This window comes from Sciurus carolinensis, unplaced genomic scaffold (assembly GCF_902686445.1).
Source record: "Sciurus carolinensis unplaced genomic scaffold, mSciCar1.2, whole genome shotgun sequence".
NCBI classification, from domain to species: domain Eukaryota; kingdom Metazoa; phylum Chordata; class Mammalia; order Rodentia; family Sciuridae; genus Sciurus; species Sciurus carolinensis.
The window spans coordinates 389,180-410,709 of NW_025920156.1; the positions used below are offsets into that span (position 1 = coordinate 389,180).

A 21,530-nucleotide genomic window follows, 5' to 3' on the forward strand; every position below is an offset into this window, starting at 1 on the left:
ATCCTCGATGGCTTCTGAACCCTCAGAGACTGGAGGGGGTCATGGGAAAACACAGACCGGGATTCAAGTCCCCTCCTTCTACCCCAGCTCTGCAGCTCACTTCTGGGTGTGTCCTAGACAAGTGCCTGAATTCTGGAGTCTCCTGCTAGGCTCGGCAACAAAGATAGGATGATCTGCCTCCAAGATGGACCATAGGACTGATGGTCACATGTGAGGAGGATCCCAACACTTGGTGATTGCCTTTGACTATAAGTTTTTTACATGGACAGAAAATCAACTTATATTGAATTAGGCTGCTGAAAGTGTAGCTATGCTAACTAGTCTTATCTTTTCTTTAATTTTTTCTAAGTGTGTTCTAATTAGTTATACATGACAGTAGAATGCATTTTGACACACTGTACACAAATGAAGCATAACTTCCCATTCCTCTGACCATACATGGTGCTGGCCACACAGTGTATTCATATATGTATATTGGGTAATAATGTCTGTCTTGTTCTACTGTCCTTCCTACCTCCACTGCCCCACCCCTCCTCTCACTCCCCTATGAATAATCCAAAGTTCTTTAATTCTTCCCTATGCATCCCCAACTATGAATCAGCATCCACTTATCATAAACATTAAGCCTTTGTTTTTAGGGATTGGCTTATTTTGCTTAGCATGATATTCTCTAGTTCCATCCATTTACCTTCAAATGCCATAATTTCATTCTTCTTTAGGGCTGAGTAATATTCCTTTATGCATATGTACCACATTTTCTTTATCCATTTATGTGTTGAAGGGCATCTAGGTTGGTTGCCCATAATTTAGGTATTGTGAATTGAGATGCTATAAACATGGATTTGGCAGTGTCACTGTAGTATACTAATTTTAAGTCCTTTGGGTATAAACAGAGGAGTGGGATAGGTGGCTCAAATGGAGGTTTCATTCCAAGTTTTCTGAGGAATCTCCATAATGCTTTCCATAATGGTTGCACCAATCTGCAGTCCCACCAGCATTTTATGAATATACCTTTTTCCCCACATTCTCACCAAGTTATTATTCCTTATATTCTTAATAATTGTCATTCAGACTGGAGTGAGATGAAATCTTAGTTTTGATTTGCACGTCTAATTGCTAGAGGTGTTGAACATTTTTTCATATACGTGTTGATTGATTGTATTTCTTCTTCTGTGAAGTGTCTCTTCAGTTTCTTAGCACATTTCTTGTTTGGGTTATTTGGTTTTTTTGTTGTTAAGATTTTTGTCTTCTTTATATATCCTGGAGATTAGTGCTGCTTCTGAGGTATGTGTGGGGTAAAGATTTTCTCCAATTCTGTAGGCTCTCTCTTGTCATTACTGATTTTTCCTTTGCTGAGAAGTCTTTAAATTTGAATCTATCACATTTATAGACTCTTAATTTTACTTCTTTTACTTCAGGAGTTTTGTTAGGGAAGTCAGGTCCTAAGACAACATGATGAAGATTTGGGCCTAATTTTTCTTCTATTAGGTGCAGAGTCTCTGTTCTAGTGCCTAAGTCTTTGATCCACTTTGAGTCGACTCTTGTGCAGGGTGAGAGATAAGGGTTTGATTTCATTTTGTTACATGTGACTTTCCAGTTTTCCCAACACCATTTGTTGAATAGGCAATCTTTTCTCCTATGCATGTTTTTGGTGCCTTTGTCTAGTATGACATAACCATACTTATGTGGGTTTGTCTCTGTATCTTCAATTTTGTACCATTGGTCTACATATCTATTTTGGTGCCAGTACCATGCTGTTGTTACTATTGCTATATAATATATTTTAATGTCTGGTATTGTGATGCCCTCCACTGCATTCTTCTTGCTAAGGATTGTTTTGGCTATTCTGGGTCACTTATTTTTCCAAATAAATTTCATGATTGCTCTATTTCTGTGAAGAATATCATTGGGAATTTAATAGAAACTGCATTGAATATGTACAACACTTTTGTTTCTATAGCCATTTTGACAATATTAATTCTGCGTATCCAAGATCATGAGTGATCTTTCCATCTTCTAAGATTTTCTTTCTTTCTTTAGTGTTCTGTAGATTTCATTGTAGAAAACTTTCACGTCTTTTGTTAGATTGATTCTCAAGTATTTTTGAGGCTATTGTGAATGGGGTAGTTCTCCTAATTTCTCTTTCAATGGATTTATCCCTTTATATAGAAATGCATTTGATTTATGGCTATCGATTTTATATTCTGCTCCTTTGCTAAATTCATTTATAAGTTCTAGATATTTTCTGGTGGGATTTTTCTCTTTGGATCTTCTAAATATAGAATCATGTTAACAGCAAATAGTGATGTTTGAGCTTTTCTTTTCCTTTTTGTATCCCTTTAATTTCTTTCATCTGATTGCTCTGAGGAGAGTTTCAAGGATGATGTTGACTACAAGTGGAGAAACAGGCATCCCTGTCTTGTTCCAGTTTTTAGAGCAAATGATTTCAGTTTTTCTGCATTTAGAATGATGTTGACCTTGGGCTAATAGATAGCTTTTACAATGTTGAGGTGTGTTTCTACTATCCCTAGTTTTTCTAGTGTTTTGAGCATGAAGAGGTGTTGTATTTTGTCAAATGCTTTTGCTGCATCTATTGAGATAATCATATGATTCTTGTCTTTAAGTCTATTGGTGTGATGAATGTTTAATGATTTCCTTACACACATGCCCCATGGTGAAGTGAAGTGAGACCATCAGGAGCCTGCCTATAGTCCCCACTCAAGTTGGGGAAAGAAAATCCATGTGCCATCAGTTTGGGACCAGACTCCAAGGGTACAGTGTCCTCTAATGCTCCAGAAACCTGACCCCAAGCCAAACTGTCCCCCCCAAAATTAAGCCTTTGTGTAAAAATACACCCTCTCTCTGGGCACCTCACAGGAAGAGTGTTCACTGCTTGCTTAAAGGGCATGATCTGGTTTTCCAGAGATCTGCTGGGCTGTTCTGGTAGGTGATGAAGATTAGCCTGGGTGTTGGTGTTGTGGAGAGTCTCTGAGGCATTGGTGTTGAGGTCAGGGAGGCCCTCCAGGGTCCTTATGCCCCACACCAACTGTGCTGGGCTCTGCCACAGAGTGAACCCCATATTAGGCTTTGTGAGGGCCAGAGATGTACCCTGACTCCACATCTGGTCATCCAGCCAGGGGCAAAGATGAGCAGGCTGCAAGGTCCTTGGGGCTTCAAACTTAGGTTGCTCACCTACCAGCACAGGAGGTTCACAGAAAAGAGAAAGCTCATGATGGACAGAGGCATTTGGGCCTTCTCTAGAGAAGAAGGCTGGCATTAGAGGAGGCATCAATCCCACGTGTCCAGTCAGGGTTCCACATGATGGGCCAGGTCTGATGAAGTGGGGGCTCCATCTGAAGTAAAGCATGGGCACACATGTTTCTGTGGAGGGGAGTGTCACTGGTTTGGACAGGGCCAGCTTCTCTTACATAGTGGCACAAGTACAATCTGAAAGATGACCATGGTGTGGATACCATGCTGCTGCACTGGGTGTGGATGGTTCCCTGGGGACTCTTGCAGTTGAGGACCAGCTGGGGTGTTGGCTTTCAGCTTGATCTGACAATGTCTGATTTTATTTTAAGGTCACCTCTATTTCTTTCTTGCTGTTTCCTCCTCCTTGATCTCTTCCTCTGTTACGCTCACCCATTCCAATTCTCAGTCATTCCTTGACTGCTCTCAAGTGTCACTCTCTCTGAGAAGACAGGAAGGGCCTCCTTAAGCATGTGGCACTGCCCTTGATGCATGGCCCCTGTGCTTAGGACACTTAGAAGCTCCTGGCTTATGGCCACTTTCTACATTCGGCTCCCACTAGAACTGGAAGCTCCTGAAGCCCTGGTGCTCTCTTTTGTCATCCAGCACTCTGCAGGCCACCCAGAGGTCCAGGAGGATGCTGTACTCCATTCTGGGCTAGGTGGGTTGCACACCTCACCAGTGCTGCTCAGAGACCAGGAGCTCACTCAGAAGAATTTTCCCACATGGGCATCCAATGGCTCAGGTTGGTGACTGGGGTGAAGGTTTTCTTCCTGAGGAGGGAGAAGCAGCAGGTGGTTCACTCTTCAATTGAGCAAAAGCCTGACACCAGGAAGAGGCCAAGGCACCTTCCTTTCTTCTCCATGCCTGAGAGCAATATGACTTCCTGGACCAGAAGAAAAACCCAAGCCCAAGATCTTTTATTGGATCAAAGAAATTATGAGACTGCTTAATTCCTCTTTCCATCAAATTGAATGTGTTCATTGCTGGGTCTTTCCCATACTGCCACAGAGAAGTGAGCACCCTGTCCACCTGGGCTGCTTAGGCTGGAAGATTGCAGAGGGTAGGTGGACCTGCCCCCCCACTCACTCACTGCTGCCCCCAAGGTTGGATGGAGAGAGGAAAGGAAACAGTACTGAGTCAGGGTTAGGTATCTGGCTTTGTGGGGACTAAGGGTCTGGTAGATGGTTAAAATGGAGGCTTGAATTTTTGGCCCTAATTTTGGATCGGGGAAGATGTGCTTTTCCTCTGGGCCTTGGCATGTGGTCTAGTTCCACTGGCCTCTGCAGGCAGCTATATTAGGCAGAACCTGAGATGAGCCACATTTGGCCCACAAGAGACACTGTTGCATTCCTGACCCCAGGAAATTCTGCCAGCACAGACCAGTCCCTCTGCAACCTGGCACCCTTGTGGAGCAGGGGCAGGGTGGCCAGTGAGAGTAACTGAAGGGTCACGCTCAGTCCTCTAAGGACCTCTCCTGACTCCAAGGTGCACTCCAGGCTTTCTGGATGATGCCCCATGAAAACACCTCCCTGCCAGCATGGGGTGGGAGCTGGGGCCCCATCTTCCTCTCCGAAAGAAACTAGGGTGGGTGCCTCTGTACAGTGGTGACTCTCTCCACATAAAGATTCTCAGTCTCCTCTCTGACCCTATCCCTTGGACAGCACACAGTCATTTCCTGGGCACCTGTACATAGGAAGGTGAGGCAGAGCACCTGGCCCTTGGTATTGATAGTTACCATGATGATATATGCCTCCATTTGGAAGGTGTTCTGTTGTCCTGTTGCCTGTGCACACACATGAACAAACATGTGCACCTGTACATCTCAGGCAGGCTGTGTGCTCACACAGTGATAGCAGTGCTCTCTTTGTGGGGAAAAGGGGTGTCCACATTCTCACTTGCTCACATTTTTAAATGAGTTTAATGCATTTACCACAGAATTAAAAGAAAGTAAATAAGATTAAGTGGCCATACTCTCCTCTAGTCTTTGGTATTTTCACCAAGAAAAGCACATATTTGCTGCTAAATATTGGTATAGAAAAAATTTCCATTTAAGTACTTGTAGTGACTACAGAGTGACAACTTTTGTTTACACAGTCTGCCCTTTCACTGAACTTTAGCTTGGGCTACCATTTGGTGCTCAGGCCTGGGTAACTGGGATGACATTCCTTCATTGGGTGTATCTGTATATGTGTGTGTATGTGCATTGAATTATCATTAAATTTACACCTATAGTCACAGAACTGGAAAAGGACATTGTCCATCAAGTCCAGCAGTGTCTGCCAGATGCCAAGGCCCATGCTGTTCATCAATCCTTCCATTAATCACTTCTACCTGTGAGGAAGAGGCTGACTTGTCCTTTTCAAGTGTCCAGAAGGCATGGGATTCATCCCATCTCCCTGATTCCAGGGCCCGGGCTCTTTCTACCACAGAGCACCATCCACCTGGTTTGATTGGGTTATGTTTATGTGCCTAAACCAAGAGGATGTGGACAGACTTGAGGGCCATGTTGTCAGGAGAGCACTCCAGGGTTAACACATTTCCAAAAATATTGTAAAAACAAGACATCAAGCAGCAAGACCTTCCAATCAGTGACAGTCTTCCTGATGCCTGCATGCAGGGTTATCAAGCTAGCAGAAGGGAGACCTACTCATTTCTTTGATCACTATGCTTACTGAAAGAATAGAAGCTAAGAAAAAAAAACCCTGTATTCCAGCTTTTAACATGTAAGTACAGACTAGATAATTGCAGAACATGAGGTAGATTGGGTACTCAAAACATTTCTGAGGAGGCCACTGCTGCAGATGCCCAGAGGTGTATTCTCTGGGTGCCACTGCTGCTCATGCTGCCATGGATGCTTGGAGGTCTTTTCCCCTGGTGTCTCTGTCATGGGCACCACTACCATCAGCCAGAGGTTTTCTCTTGGTACACAGCTGCCACTGACACTGCTGCTGCAGGTGCTCAGAGGTTTTTTTCTCCAGGTGCTGCTACTGCTGTTATCTCAGTCACCATCACCCAGAGGTCTGCTGCTCTCCATGCTGCCTTGGACACCTGGCTGCCACCTGCACTGCTGCTGCTACTGCTGACACAGCTGCAGCTAAAGCTGCCGTTCCCTGGAGGTCCCCTGGAGGTCTCCTCTTGGATGCTGCTGCAGCTGTAACCAAAGCTGGTGCCAGTCCAACTGGTGCCACAGACACACCAACTGCTGCCAACACCACACGTCTGCAGCTGCTGCTGACCCTCTGCCTGCTGCCACTGATTCCTGCTACTATCACACCACCACTGCCCAGAGATCCACAATCAAGGAGACCTGGAACGGGTTGGATATGGACATATATATTTTGAGATGTTGAATAGAGCCTGGGGTTTGGTGTGTCATTAGGTTTGCTGCAACTGATAGGGGTGCAACTTCTACTATCTGGGGACACCAGCCAGGGCCTGGAGTTTCAGTGTCAGGGTGCCTGTGGGTTTGTCTGCTGCTGGGGTATTCCTCTGGGAGTGTGGATTACTGTTTCTCAGGATTGATCATTCTTGGTGGTCTCTCTCCAAATTCCAGTGGAATTGAGATCTTTGGATTGCAATGTGGCCAAACTCAGGATTCTGAGGCCCAGATTGGTGAGAAAGTAACTGAGTCCCCCAGGGCCTGTCTGGGCCAGGGAGGCTTGTGGGAACTCACACACAGGACTGAGTAGCTTTTGGACACTAACAGAAACAATTGTTCAATATTCCATTGAGATTTATTTTATTTTTATTTTTTTCTTCTCTGGCATCTATCTCCACCATATTTGGAGCAGGGTATATTATGTGCATCAGTTGGTTAAAGACAGTAATATATGCATGGAATTTTGCAATTCTGCTATATATTCTGTATATTCTTATATTTTTAATTTTTTCTTCTCTTTATATGTATTCTTCCTCTTGTTCCCTGTCTTCCTACATTCCTTTTCTACATTTAGTCCAGAGAGCAGCCAATCTCTGTTGGTTCCTCTTCCACTCTTCCTATGGATTCTTGTTTTTGACTTTTCTCTTTCTCACTCAAAAACACCATGTCCTGCACTGTTTCTGTTCTTTCTTTGTCCACTATTTGAGATTGTAAATCCATTTGGCAAATTTTCTGTTTTTATTGTGAACAGTGATTGAACTCATTATTGTTGGTTATAGTGAGAGGGCAATAGACACCTTCCAGGGAGCTATTCAATTTGAGGCTGTGTATTGTTTTCACTGGATGCTATTGATATCTGTCTCCCTCTTAAATGCAGCCTACTGGAAATTTTCAGTGAAAATTTAGCCCTACATGGTAGAATCTGTATTGCCTCAGACCTATACAACTAGATGAGAAAACACAAGAGCAAGATGAAAAAACAAGGGAACAAACTGCCACAAACAAACCAAGATGCCCCAATAACAGTAGCTACTGACAATACAATAGAAGAAACGTCCAAGAAACAATTTAGAATGTACATTGTTAACCTGATATGCAAAGTAAAGGATGGTATAAAGAGTGAGATCAAGCAGAAAATACAGGAAGTAAAGGATCACTTCAAAAAAGAGATTAAAAAAAGGAGAAATCCTCAAAATGAAGGATTAATAAATCTAATTATAAATTCAATGGAAAGCATCACCAACAGACAAGACTATTTGGAAGACAGAACCTTAGATAATCAAGTAAAAATATTTAACATTGAAAAGGAAGAGATCATGCAGAAAGGATGGTAATAATCCATGAAAAAAACTTCCAAGAATTATGGGGTAACATGAAAAACCCAAATTTCAGAGTCATTTGGACAGAAGAAGGAGCAGAGACACAAACAAAAGGAATGCACAAGGTTTTCAATGATATAAGATCAGAAAAATTCTAACACCTAAAGAATGAAATAGAAAATCAAATACATAAGGATTATAAAACCCCAATGTACAAAACTGCAGCAGACACACACCAAGACACATTAAAATAAAAATGACTGAAATACACAATAAGAAAAATCTTAAAGGCCATGAGAGAAAAAAAGCAAATTATGTTTAAGGGAAAACTAATTCAAATCTCAACTGATATCTCAACCCAGACCCTAAAAGATAGGAAGTCATGGTTCAACATATCTCAAGCTCTTAAAGAAAATGGATGCCAACCAAGAATTTTATATCCACTGAAATTAAGTTTCAGATATGGAGATGAAATAAAAGCTTTCATGATAAACAAACATTAAAAGAATTCACAAATAAAAAGCCTACACTACAGAACATTCTCAACAAAATACTCCATGTGGATAAAATGGGGGGAAAAAAGTGAAAACCAACAAAGGGAGAAACTACACTAAAGGAATAGTCAAAAGATAATCTAAATCAGATTAAAAGCCAGAAAAATACCAACAGGACCAGGAATACAGGTTATATCAGGAATAACCTTAAATATTAATGGACTAAACTCATCAATCAAAAGACATAGACTTGCACATTAGATTAAAAAAACAAGACTCAACAATATGCTGTCTCAGAGAGACTCACCTCATAGGCAAAGACATCCACAGACTGAAGGTAAAATGATGGGAAAAACCATATCACCAGTATAGAGTGTGTAAACAAGCAGGGCCTACCATCCTCATATCAGATAAAGCGGACTTTGAACCAAAGTTAATCAGAAGGGACAATGAAGGTCATTTCATTCTACTGAAGGTAATTATACACCAGTAAGACATAGCAATTATAAATATTTATGCTCCAAACAATGAAGCATCTCTGTATGTGAAAAAAACCCTTTTCAATTTCAAGAATCAAATAGAACACAACAGAATACTACTGGGTGACTTTAACTCTCTCACTACTGGACAGGTCTTCCAAACAAAAACTAAGTGAAGAAACACTAGAACAAAATAATACAATCAATAATTTACACTTAACAGAAATATATAGAATATTTCAACCATCAATTTGTGAATACACTTTTTTCTTGGAATAACATAAATTCTTCTTTAAAATAGACCATATCTTATGCCACAAAACAACTCTTAGTAAATACAAAAGAATAGAGATAATATTCTACATTCTATCAGATCAGAATGGTCTGAAATTAGGAATCAATAAAAAATAGTTATTCTAACACATAGAAACTAACAATACACTATGGAATGATGAATGGGTCGTAGAATAAATCAAGGATGAAATGAAAAAATACTTAGAGGTAAATGAGAACACCTTTATAACATCAAAATCTCTGGGTTAAGAGGAAAGTTCAATGTATCAATCTCATATATTAAAAGAATAAAAAGTAAACAATAAATGACCTAACATTACATCTCAAAGCCCTAGAATAAGAAAAACAAATCAACACCAAAAGCAGCAGAAGACAGGAAAAAATTAAAATCAGAGCTGAAACCAATGATATTGAAACAAAATAAACAATTGGAAACTTGACAAAACAAAAACTTGGTTCTTTGGAAAAAATCAATAAAATTGATAAATCCTTAGCCACACTAACAAAGAGAAAGAGAAAACTCAAATTGCTAAAATTCATGATGAAAAAGAAAATATCTCAATGAATATTATTGAAATACAGAAGACAATTAGAAACTATTTTGAAAAGTTATACTCAAATAAAATAGAAAAACTTGAAGACATCAACAAATTTCTAGGTACATGATGTACCAAAACTGATGCAGGAGGACATACACAATTTACAAAGATCAACTTTAAGCAATGAAACAGAAGACACCATCAAAAGCTACCAACCAAGAAAAGCCCAGGACCAACAGATTCTTAGCCAAGTTATATAAGACTTTCAAAGATGAATTAACACCAATACTCCTCAAAATATTCCATGAAATAGAAAAGGAGGAAACCCTTCCAAATTTATTCTATGAGGCTAGTATCACCGTTATACCAAAGCCAAACACATATCAAGGAAAAAAAAAACTTTAGACCAATATTTCTCATGAATATAGATGCAAAAATTATCAATAAAATTCTGGCAAATCACATACAAAACATATTTAAAAGATAGTGCACAATGATCAAGTTGGTTCATCCCTGGAATGCAAGGTTTGCTCAACATACAGAAATCAATAAACATAATTCATCACATCAACAGAGTTAAAGACAAAAATCTTATGATTATCTCAATAGATGCAGAAAGAACATATGACAAAATACAGCACCTCTTCATGCTCAAAACACTAGAAAAACTAGGGATAGTAGGAACATACCTCAACATTGTAAAAGCTATCCATGCTAAGCCTATGGCCAACATCATTCTAAGTGGAGAAAAAGTGAACGCATTTCCTCTAAGAACTGGAATAGACAGGGATGACCTCTTTCACCACTTCTATTCAACATTATCCTTGAAGCTCTTCCCAGAGCAGTCATATGAACAAAATTAAATGAATACAAATAGGATAAAAACTCAACTTGTCACTACTTGCTAATAATATGATTCTGTATGTAGAAGATCCAAAGAATTTCACCAGAGAACCTCTAGAACTCACAAAAAAATTCAGCAAAGAAGCAGGATGTAATGTCAATACCCATAAATAAGTTCATTTCTATACATGATCAATGAATCCATTGCAAGAGAAATTAGGTAAACGACCCCATTCACAATAGTCTCAAAAAGATACTTGGGAATCAATCTAACAAAAGAGGTAAAAGACCTCTACAATAAAAACTACGGAATACGAAAGAAAGAAATTAAAGAAGACCTTAGAAATGGAAAGATCTCCCACATTTGTGGATGAGCAGAATTAATATTGTCAAAATAACTATATTACAAAAAGTGTTGTAGATTCAATGCAATTCCTATTAAAATATAAATGGCATTCTTCATAGAAATAGAAAAAGCATTCTTGAATCCATTTGGAAAAATAAGAGAACCAGAATTACCAAGGCAATCTTTAGTAAGAAGAGTGAAGCAAAATGCATCACATTACCAAACCTTAAGTTATATTATAGAGCAATAGTACCAACAATAGCATGGCATTGGCACCACAATAGACATGTAGAGCAATGGCACAAAATTGAAGACACACAGACAAACCCACATAAATATGGTTAACTTGTACTAGACAAAGGTACCAAAAATATACATTGGAGAAAAGATAACCTATTCAATAAATGGTGCTGGGAAAACTGAAAACACATGTGCAGGAAAATGAAATTAAACACCTATCTCTCACCCTGCACAGAGCTCAACTCAAAGTGGATCAAGGACCTAGGAATTAGACCAGAGACCCTGCACCTAATAGAAGAAAAAGTAGGCCCAAATCATCATGTTGTCTTAGGACCAGATTTCCTTAACAAGACTCCTAGAGCACAAGAAATGAAATCAATAATCAATAAATGGGATGGATTCAAATTAAACATTTTTTTCTCATCAAAGGAAACAATCAATAACATGAAGAGAGAGCCTACATAATGTGAAAAATCTTTACCACATGCACCTCAGATAGAGCACTTATCTCCAGGATATATAAAGAACTCAAAAAACTTAACACCATAAACCAAATAATCCAAACAATAAATGAGCAAAGGAACTGAGGAGACACTTCACAGAAGAAATACAATTGATCAACAAATATATAAAAAGTGTTCATCATCTCTAGCAATTAGAGAAATGCAAAGCAAAGCTACTCTAAGACTTCATTTCACTACAGTCTTAATAGCAATTATCAAGAATACAAGCAATAGTTAAGTGTTGGCAAGGATGTGGAGGAAAAGTTACTCATACATTGTTGGTGGGACTGTAGATTGGTGCAACCATTATGGAAAGAAGTATGGAGATTCCTAAGAAAACTTGGAATGGAACCACTATTTGACCCAGTTATCCCACTCCTCAGTTTATACACAATGGACTTAAAATCAGTATACTAGAGTGATGCAGTCACATCAATATTTATAGCAGCTCAACTCACAATAGCTAACTAGATGCCCTTCAAAAGATGACTGAATAAAGAAAATGTGGTATATATATACAAAAGAATGTTACTCAACTTTAAAGAAGAATGAAATTCTTGTCATTTGCAAGTAAATGATGGAACTAGAGAATATCATGCTAAGTGAAATAAGTCAATCCCAAAATACTGAAGACTGAATGTTTTCTCTGATAAGCAGATGCTAATCCATAGTGTGGGGAGGAGAGGGAAGAATGCAGGAACTTTAGATTGTGCGTAGGGGAGTGAGGGGAGGGATGGGGTGGTGGGGATAGGAAGGACAGTAGAATGATACAGATTATTATTCTATAAACCTGTATGAAAAAAATTTTAAAAAATATTTATCCCTGACAAAAAAAGATAGTAAAAAAAAATTTCAATACCCATATTACTTTACTAAGATTACTCTGAAATATTCACATTTTTCCTGTTCCCAAATGAAATTAATGTGTACTTATTAGGAATAAAAAAAGAGAACAAAAAAAGATGGGGAAGTATAGTGCTAGGAATGGGCAGGGACATCTGGTTTCATTAAAATCTTCAAATCAATATATTTCACTTTTCTCATTTTTAATTACAAAATATTTTATAGTGTTTTGTAATTTTATAATAATTATATTTTAAATACAGCATACATATGAGTTAAAAGGTATAATAATAAAATTGGTACCCTTTATCATCTAACCAAATAACAGATTATTAATACAACCATGACATTCAGTTACCTTGTGAAAAAAATAAACTTTTTTTTTCTTGGTAAAAAGCAAGAGAAAAACTCTTAAGTTAATCCTTGTAACTATTGTGTAATTAATAAAGTGATCATGATTTCATTTTAAAAAAATACGTTGTGATTAGTTTCCATCAGCCATCTGTAGTAGAGCCCTGTCTTTTTTGTACAAAATCTTCATGAGCTGCACATCTCCATAAACACCTCTTCATTTAAATTGCTATCCAACAGGACTGTATTGCCACCAACTGAAACTGCAGGGATACCCACTCATCCAGCAGTGGCTGCAGCAGCATTTGGAATAGCCCAAGGACTCAGAGATCCTGGAACAGCTAACAGGGTTGTCTCCTTGGCAAATGTTTCAGCAATAACTGGATCCAATGCAGATTGCCCATCTCCGGATGGAAGTTCAGGTCAAGTATAATTCCTACTTTTATCATTGCTGTATTTTAATTGCAAATTCACAAGTTTGGAAAAGTCAATCCTTAGAGTACAGGAAGAATTATAAATATTCTTTATAAATATAAATCTAAGGCTAGTTTTGCTTGTCGAGCATGTACTGGATCACCATACTGGAGTAAAGCTTGAAACTGGTTGTTTTTGTAAATGTGATTACCTTCAATACAGCACCACACTTACAAAATATTTGATGAAGAACATCAAGTGTTACAGGGAAGTACATAATGTCAATAATTATTCTAAGTGCTGGTCTCTGGGCTGAAGTCACTGCACTTCCAATAACTGTGGTGTTGCTAAGAGGAGTGTTTTCTGTCTGAACAGATGTCACAGCTTGAAGCACTGCTTGTGCATGTTGATTTAATGTATTGTCTTTAGTTCTTTGTGATTGGAGTACTGGATATAAATTGGTTGATTGCAGAGATGAGGTGTCAAATTGGTTGATTACAGAGATGAGGTGTCATAGCAGAACAGTAATTAGTCATAATGGTAATAGCTGCTTCCTGTTTGCAGTTCCAAAAATGCCTGGTTTTTTATTTTCCCTTTCAGCATAAGAATGTTGGTCATGTTACCAAAATGTAAGCCTAAAGCAATAACTTCAGTTTCTGTCACTTTACCAGGTAATTTTTGAGTATGAAGTACAAGAGAAGGAGCACCATTCATTTTATCTTCTTTAAATTTCTTATTATCATTACCATTGGCTCTAACAAACATGCCACTCATAGTAAAGTTTCAATTACTGAGAACACTGACTGAGAGCAGTTTGTCAAATTCTCTCTTCATACCAACAGCAACCTCAGTGACAATTCTAACCATTTCCAAACTGGACAAAACTTCACTCACATTTTTAGTCAATTCTTTTTTTTTTTATCTTTTTATTTTTTTATTGTAAACAAATGGGATACATGTTGTTTCTCTGTACATGGAGTAAAGGCATACCATTTGTGTAATCATAAATTTACATATGGTAATGTTGTTTGAGTCATTCTGTTATTTTTTCCCTTCCCCCCACTCCTCTAGTCAATTCTTAATCACAAACAAAAAGTGATTTGCGCTAGGTATGGCAGCACACACTTGTAGTTCTAGCTACTTGGGAGGCTGAAGCAGGAGGATTTTAAATTGGAGGCCAGTGTGGGAAAATTTAGTGAGGCCCTATCTCAAAATAAAAATAAATACCTGGGGATATATAGACAGCCCCTGGGCTTAATCCCCAGTATCATTAAATAAATAAAAAAGACAAAAAATCCTTTCTAAACAGTAAGATGATATAGATCTCTAAGCTCAATAGAACATAATCAAAATATTTATCAAAATAGTTATTCAAATTTAAAAATTTGAATAGAGAGTCATCATTTTGGAAGTCAAAGGAAAATTTTTAGAGGAAATATGAATTTGATTGCCCACTGAGTATCTTCCTGGCTGTAGGATTTTATGCAAGTCCTGAGAATACTCTTTTATAGTTAAATATGTCTGGGCATTTATTTCTTTTAAAGGAGGGATTTGATTCAAACTTTCCACATCATGCTGTGTGAGAATATATATGCAAAGACATTAGCACAACCCATGATACAGGACAGGCTGTCAACAGTGCATAGTCATTATTTTAATATAAGTTTAAACTATAACCAAAGAAGACATCAGAATAGAACTGTTATGGTTTGGATGTGAGGTGTCCCCTAAAAGGTCATGTGTGAGAAAATGCAAGAAGCTTTACAGGAAAAATTATGGGGTTAGGAGAGTCTTAACCAATCAGTGAATTAATCCCCTGGGATGATTGAGTGGAAAGTGAAGGTGGGCAGGCTGTGTCTGGAGGAGGTGGGTCATTGTGGACATGCCTTTGGGGGTTTATATTTTGCTTCTGGTGAGTGGGGCCTCTCTCTGCTGCCCAATCACCACGTGAGCCGCTTCCCTCCACACACTCTTCTGCCATGATGTTCAGACTCACCACAAGCCCTGAGGAATTGAGCCAGCTGTCTATGGACTAAAACGGCTGCAACCGTGAGAACTTAAATAAACTTTTCCTCCTCTAAAATTATTCTTACCAGGTCTTTTAGACACAATAGCAGAAAATTTGACTAAAAGAGGAATAGTCTCTCATTCTCTCTGCGTTTTCTATTTACTTTATTATAATATTCCCTAAGACTGTGTAGGGATGCCTACTTTAATAATACTGTCTGCTTTTCTACTGACTTCTTTACTCAGGGGAGGAAAAGTTCTCCATCTAAAAGAACAAATATTAGTAAACTTACTGCATCACTGCTAAATCTTCAGCAATCTTTCTTATTTAATATTTATTTTATGTATTGTTATACTTTGCCTTTTAAGATTACTCCAATAAAAAGAAAGGGCATTTATACAAATATATGGATACCAATTTCTAATAAAAGTATTATTTTTCTTTTTCTATTAAGTGGTTAATGTCCATTTTACAAACTTCAGCTAGAAACATAGAAAAAAGTTAAATTTATAAATCTATAAATCACTTTTATAAGCCTACCATGCAGAGTAAATTACTGCTAACATTTTATACTATTTATTTCTGGATTTTTGATGTTATCACTTTATTAAATGTATTTCTTTTGTATTTTAGCCTTGTTTAACTTGGGCACCACTTCATAGGAGAAAGTAATTATTTGAGAAAAGTAAAATTTGCTAACAATGTATAGTCATAGATTTTAAAATGTAAAGAAATAGTTGAGACACTGGAGGCATCAGAGGAGGAACAGACATTATCCAAATATACACCCAAAGATAAAACTTGTGAAAAAATAACAAAACTTAGAAGTTTTGAATCTGTTCCTCTTCCATTTCTTCTCCACACCTCCATGGTGCTATGGATTAAACCCAGGGCCTCATGCTTGCTATTAAAATGTTTTACTGCATATCAATTTATTGGTTTTCCCTTTACCACTGTTAAAGAGAGGAGAAATTGAGAGAGTGGTGGGGAGGGATTGTATTGGCACAAGAATGAAAACAACATTATAGTGTTAAACAACATGCCCAAAGATCTGGATCCTTGGGTCCTCAGACTGTTTACCTTCATATCCAACCATAGATTGCCTTTTGTTATGTGGCTGGAAAGCACTCTGGGATGACTTACAAGTGCTTGTCATTTGAATCCCCTCCCTGGCTTTAGCCAATTGGAGATGTTAGGGCCATCTTTAGAGCAGAAAGGAAAAGCCTACATGTTTCATCACCTTCAGCATCACATAAAGTGGCTTCTATAGTTGCTGGCTGGAGTTCCCACAGAGAAGTCTGCTTGGTTTTAGTACCCACTGAATAATAAGTCATAGCTTTAGAACTACAAATCTCCCTTTGTCCTTTCCATAAATAGCACGAGTTGCATTTTGTTAGGCCACCATACTATACCTAATTGACTTCTCAGCTTTTCTTCTTCCCATGCTAGCAATTCCCTGCAATAAATTTTGTTTCAAATGCTCAGAAAGATCTTTTCCTTTTCTGGTTGAGGTGTGATTAATTGTGTGTAATTAAAGTGTTACTCTATAAGTTATTTCTACATGATATAAACATATGTCATTTTCTAATGATAAAAAATTTGGCATGGTAGTGTGCACCTGTAATACCAGCTGCTCAGGAGGCAAAGACAGGAGGATCACAAGTTCAAAAGCCAGCCTCAGCAAAAGCAAGAAGCTAAGAAACTAAGTGAGACCCTGTCTCTAAATAAAATACAAAATAGGGTTGATGTGGCTCAGTGGTCAAGTGTCCCCCAAGTTCAATCCCCAGAATAAAAAAAAGAGATAAAGAAAGAAATAAAAAGAAGGAAGAGAATCATGTCTTCAGTCTTAACTCAGGAGGCATATACTTTCTCACCTTTGGTTATGCCTTCAGAGTTTTGTGCAATTTGTGAAACACAAAATGCAGTTACCTCCAAAAATAGTCACAAGGGATTAGATTCCTAAAGAAAAGGACTATAAAGGTGATTTCTTCAATTATTAAATACAGAGATTTTGGCCAGGTAATGTCTTATGCAGAGATCCAGTCAAGCCAGGACAGATTTGTGTTCTTCAGAACTATGAGACAAGTGGGTGTTTTTAAGCCATCATATTGTGGTAATCATATACAGCAGTAGGTAACAAATACATGACCAATGTCATCTTCACTCAGCTGTTCTAGAGTACCTGCCACATTCATTGCTTTTATGTCTGTGAGTTTTTTCTATCACTGCTGTTCTCTAAGCAACTTGATTGCTCCCTGGTCTCTGATTTCACACATATAAGGGAAATGTACAAAGAAGCAACGTGTTATGATGAGGAAATGAGGAATTGAGGTCATGATGTTTCACCGTAGGCCTGACTCTGCCTTGCTTCACATTGCAAACTCTTTCAAGTCAGGTAGCCTTTCCAGGTCTCTGCTTCATCTGCTGAACACAATGAAAGTTCACTCTAATTTTCATACCAGTGTTAAAGTGCTATGATTACATGGCATATTTATTGACTTTCTTAAATATACTGAATTGTCATTTTAAGCAATATAAAACAAATTTAAAACATAGTGTTGGTCTCTAAGTAGATTATTTGAGGTAACTTGGATAGACACATAAAATGTTTTAAGGAATAATATAAAAGTATAAAAACAACTTCTCAGCTATATTCTTCAGAATCCAAGAACTATTCTGTTACCTAAGAAAATATATCACTGGGGGGAAGAAGAAGGAAGGGCAGGAGAATGAAATTGGCCAAATTGCATTGTTATTTTGTGTGCCTGTACAAATATGTAACATTATATTCTTCCATTATGTAAAACTATAATGCACCAAAAAAAAAATATTAAAAAGCAAGTATATCACTATTAAGAGCTACTGGTCCTTGATTTTAAAAGCTGGATATAACTCAGTTATAAGCTGATAAATAAAAATGCTATTCATTTTAAATCTGGAAGTAGACATGTGTACTTTGAAAGTAATAAAAATAAAAATATTACTGTCAATAATAACAATAGCTTTCCTTTATTGAGTGATTTCCTCTTTGGGTTACCAAAATTGACATCAATTACAACACTTTCATCCATATAATTATTCAATAAGTTTAAGTGTCACCATTTCTTCTTTGAAATTTCCCAGTAAGCCAAACAGTGACACTAGTAATATAAATAATTTAAAGTCACATATGTAGAAAACAATTGAAACATGATTCATACCTACAGTTCCCAATTCAGAACCATGCAGAATCAAGCCACTTTCCTGTAGCTGTCCCTATTATTTCCTTGGAAACATAAGAATGTCCACCTTTCTATTTACTGTGTCTTTGTGGAAATAAACAGTCACAGCAAACAAACTTTCCAGTTCAGTTCTAACCCATCTCCAGGTGTGCCATTTCACCCTTCTGCACATTTCAGATTTATTCATCATCTTGGTCTCACAACCAACATCTCACTGTCACAGACATCGTGGGATTGTGATCGAGATTCTTAGAGCCCATGTAATTATTGAAGCCCTGCAGTGGCTCCTCATTCCAAATTCATTGAAAAGCTGAACTCAACATTAGTTCAAGGCCTCAGATTGTGTACTTAGTCTCTGTTACGGTTTGGATCTAGTTTGAATTCTTCCCCAGGTTTCATGTACTGGAAGCCTGCTCCCCAATACTATTGAAATGTGTGTCTTTAAGAGATAAATGCTCCTGGGCACTCTACATTTCTGAAGGAGCTAAGGTGGTCTTAGGGAAATGAATTTCTTACCTGGAGGGCAAGCTGTTATAAAAGAGCATGACTTGTCCCTCCTCTGCCTCTTCTTCCTGTTCCACCACAGGATTTTCCTCTAGGGCATGTTCTACCTTCCTCTTCCTAAGGCCTTCCCACCATGGTGATGCCACACACCATGAGGTCCTCATCAGAACCAACTCATGCTTGTGCCATGCTCTTTCATTTCCAGAACTACAAGCTAATTATATCTCTTTTCTTTAGAAAGTGTCCAGTGGGAGGTCATTTATTAAAACAGCACAAAACAGATACACTGTTTTTATTCACAAAACTTTCAAAAACAAAAGAGTACATTACTTGTTTGAACAAAATTTTTGCTTTTTCTCATTCTTCAGGATTCTGAAATGTCAAAGAACCATTATTATTATACTTCAGAACAATATTCTCTCCCTATTTATTATTGAAAGACTTTCATCTACTTTGTTTAAATCTCTTCCTTTTCTCTTTGTCACCCTCTTCTGCATCATACTCTGAAAATGTCCTATGCAGGTTTCTTAAAGGAATGATTATCATAGCATGTTAGTCAGCCTTCCACAGCTATAACCAATACCTGACATAATCAACTTAGAAAAGGTTAGCTGGCCATGGTGGCACATGCTTGTAATCCCAGTGGTTGGGGAGGCTGAGGCAGAAAGATCATAAGTTCAAAGTCAACCTCAGCAACTTAGTGAGGCCCTCAGTAAATCAGCGCAACCCTATCTCTAAATAAAATATAAAAAAAGGACTAGGTGTGCAGCTTAGTCTTTAAGTGCCCCTGGGTTCAATTCCAAGTACCAAAGGGTGGGGGAGAGATAGACAGAGAGAGAGTGAGAAAGAGAGAGAGAAAGTTTGTGTGGCTCACACTTTTAGAGGTTCAAGTTCATAACTGCTAGTCTCATTGCCTTTGGGCCTGTGGTGAGACTACATTTCAAAACAGAAAGTGTGTGTCCGGCCAAAACCACTCACCACATGGTCAGGGAGCAAAAGAGAAAGAGAAGGGGCCTGGGCTTCCATTATTTGCTTAAAGGTCATGCAAGAGACAAGAAGACCTCCTACTAGGCCCTACCACTTATGGGTTCTACCACTTCACAATAGTGTCTTTAAAACATGAGCCTTTGGGAGACATTTAAGATTTGAACTACAGATCACCCTAATTGTTTTTCTCACTAGATTAAAGACAACATAGGGTAAATGTGGGTGGTAGACTATTGGAAATAAGTAATTAAGCAGATCACATTAAAATGTTCTATCCTGGGGCTTATCTGGAATTAAGAGTGAAATTTTGACAGCAAATATGATGAAAAGCACAATTTGAGTATGAGAAGAGAATAATAAGATCACCTTTTGAAATCTTCCTAAGTGCATGGAAGCCTTCGCTCCCAGTAAAGGCCTTAAGCACTGAGAAAATAAAGACTTTGTATATTCAATGCAGGTTTAATTGTAAGAGAAAGGCAATACTGTACCCTGGTCAATTTAAAAGCCCTGTCTCCTCACTGTAAAGTTGTGAGCACTAACATTCCTTTTGGTTTCAGTACCCAATAGAGCTAAAGAATATAAAATTGGACACTGCTGTCTTCTGTTTCTTAAGACGTAGTGAAAGAAGAGTTGACATTTCAATATATAAATCAGGAGTTCTTGTCAAAGCACTTTGTGACATCACAGCCAAAAGCACTAGCAATCTCTGTGAGCTATCTGTCTTGATTATCTTTTTCATTCACTCATACAAAGTAAAGCCATTATGCAAAGAAAAAAATGGAAATGTGACGTGTCTAATTTTAAAATGGCTATAACTACAAATATGTGCCAGTGTCCCTGGGTTCCTTGGACATTACAGATTTGCATTGTTATACACTGGTATTATGCTCAAAATAAAAGTATGCTAATAAAAATTCATTAAAGAGAAAGTTTGTATTTGAACAAGAAAATTCCATTCCACAAGGCCAATCTTTGGTCTTCTGAGAGAAAAGCAAGTGTGACAAACTTGCCTTGCTACCACTTACTGATTATGTTTGTAGCCTGAGGAAATCAAGGGGAAAAAAATCTCAGTTACTTTATTTCCATCAACTTTCAATAGACTGAATCATCACTTTTTCTGGCAGCTGAAACTCCCAGTGCTAGTATTTTCTTATGAATCAAAATTCTTAGAGGTTAAATATCTTTTCACCGAATATCAACATAGCTGTGTCAGAGTATGTAAACACAAAGTCAGTTTTGCCTTGACAACAGAGTTGAGAGCTAAGAGAAATGCCATGACAGGGAAAATAAATATACATATTCAGTGGAATATAAATTTACCTTCAATACAGCATCCCACACAAAAGCAACAGCATAGAAGACCAACATTACATATCATGGGATGAAATATTTTCCATATGAATAAAATTACATTTGAGGTTATGAAGATTATGAAAATAACTAGTATTTGAGTTCAGAGCAGAAAAAAAGCAAGAGATAAGTCACTATAATGAAGTGTTATGTTGAAATATGTA

General features: G+C 37.8%; 1 pseudogene; it reads right to left on the reverse strand.

Moving 5' to 3' along the window:
• Positions 1–12,991: 12,991 nt before the first annotated feature.
• On the reverse strand, positions 12,992–20,104 carry LOC124974610 (polypyrimidine tract-binding protein 2-like; annotated as a pseudogene).
• Between the last annotated feature and the right edge of the window lie 1,426 nt (positions 20,105–21,530).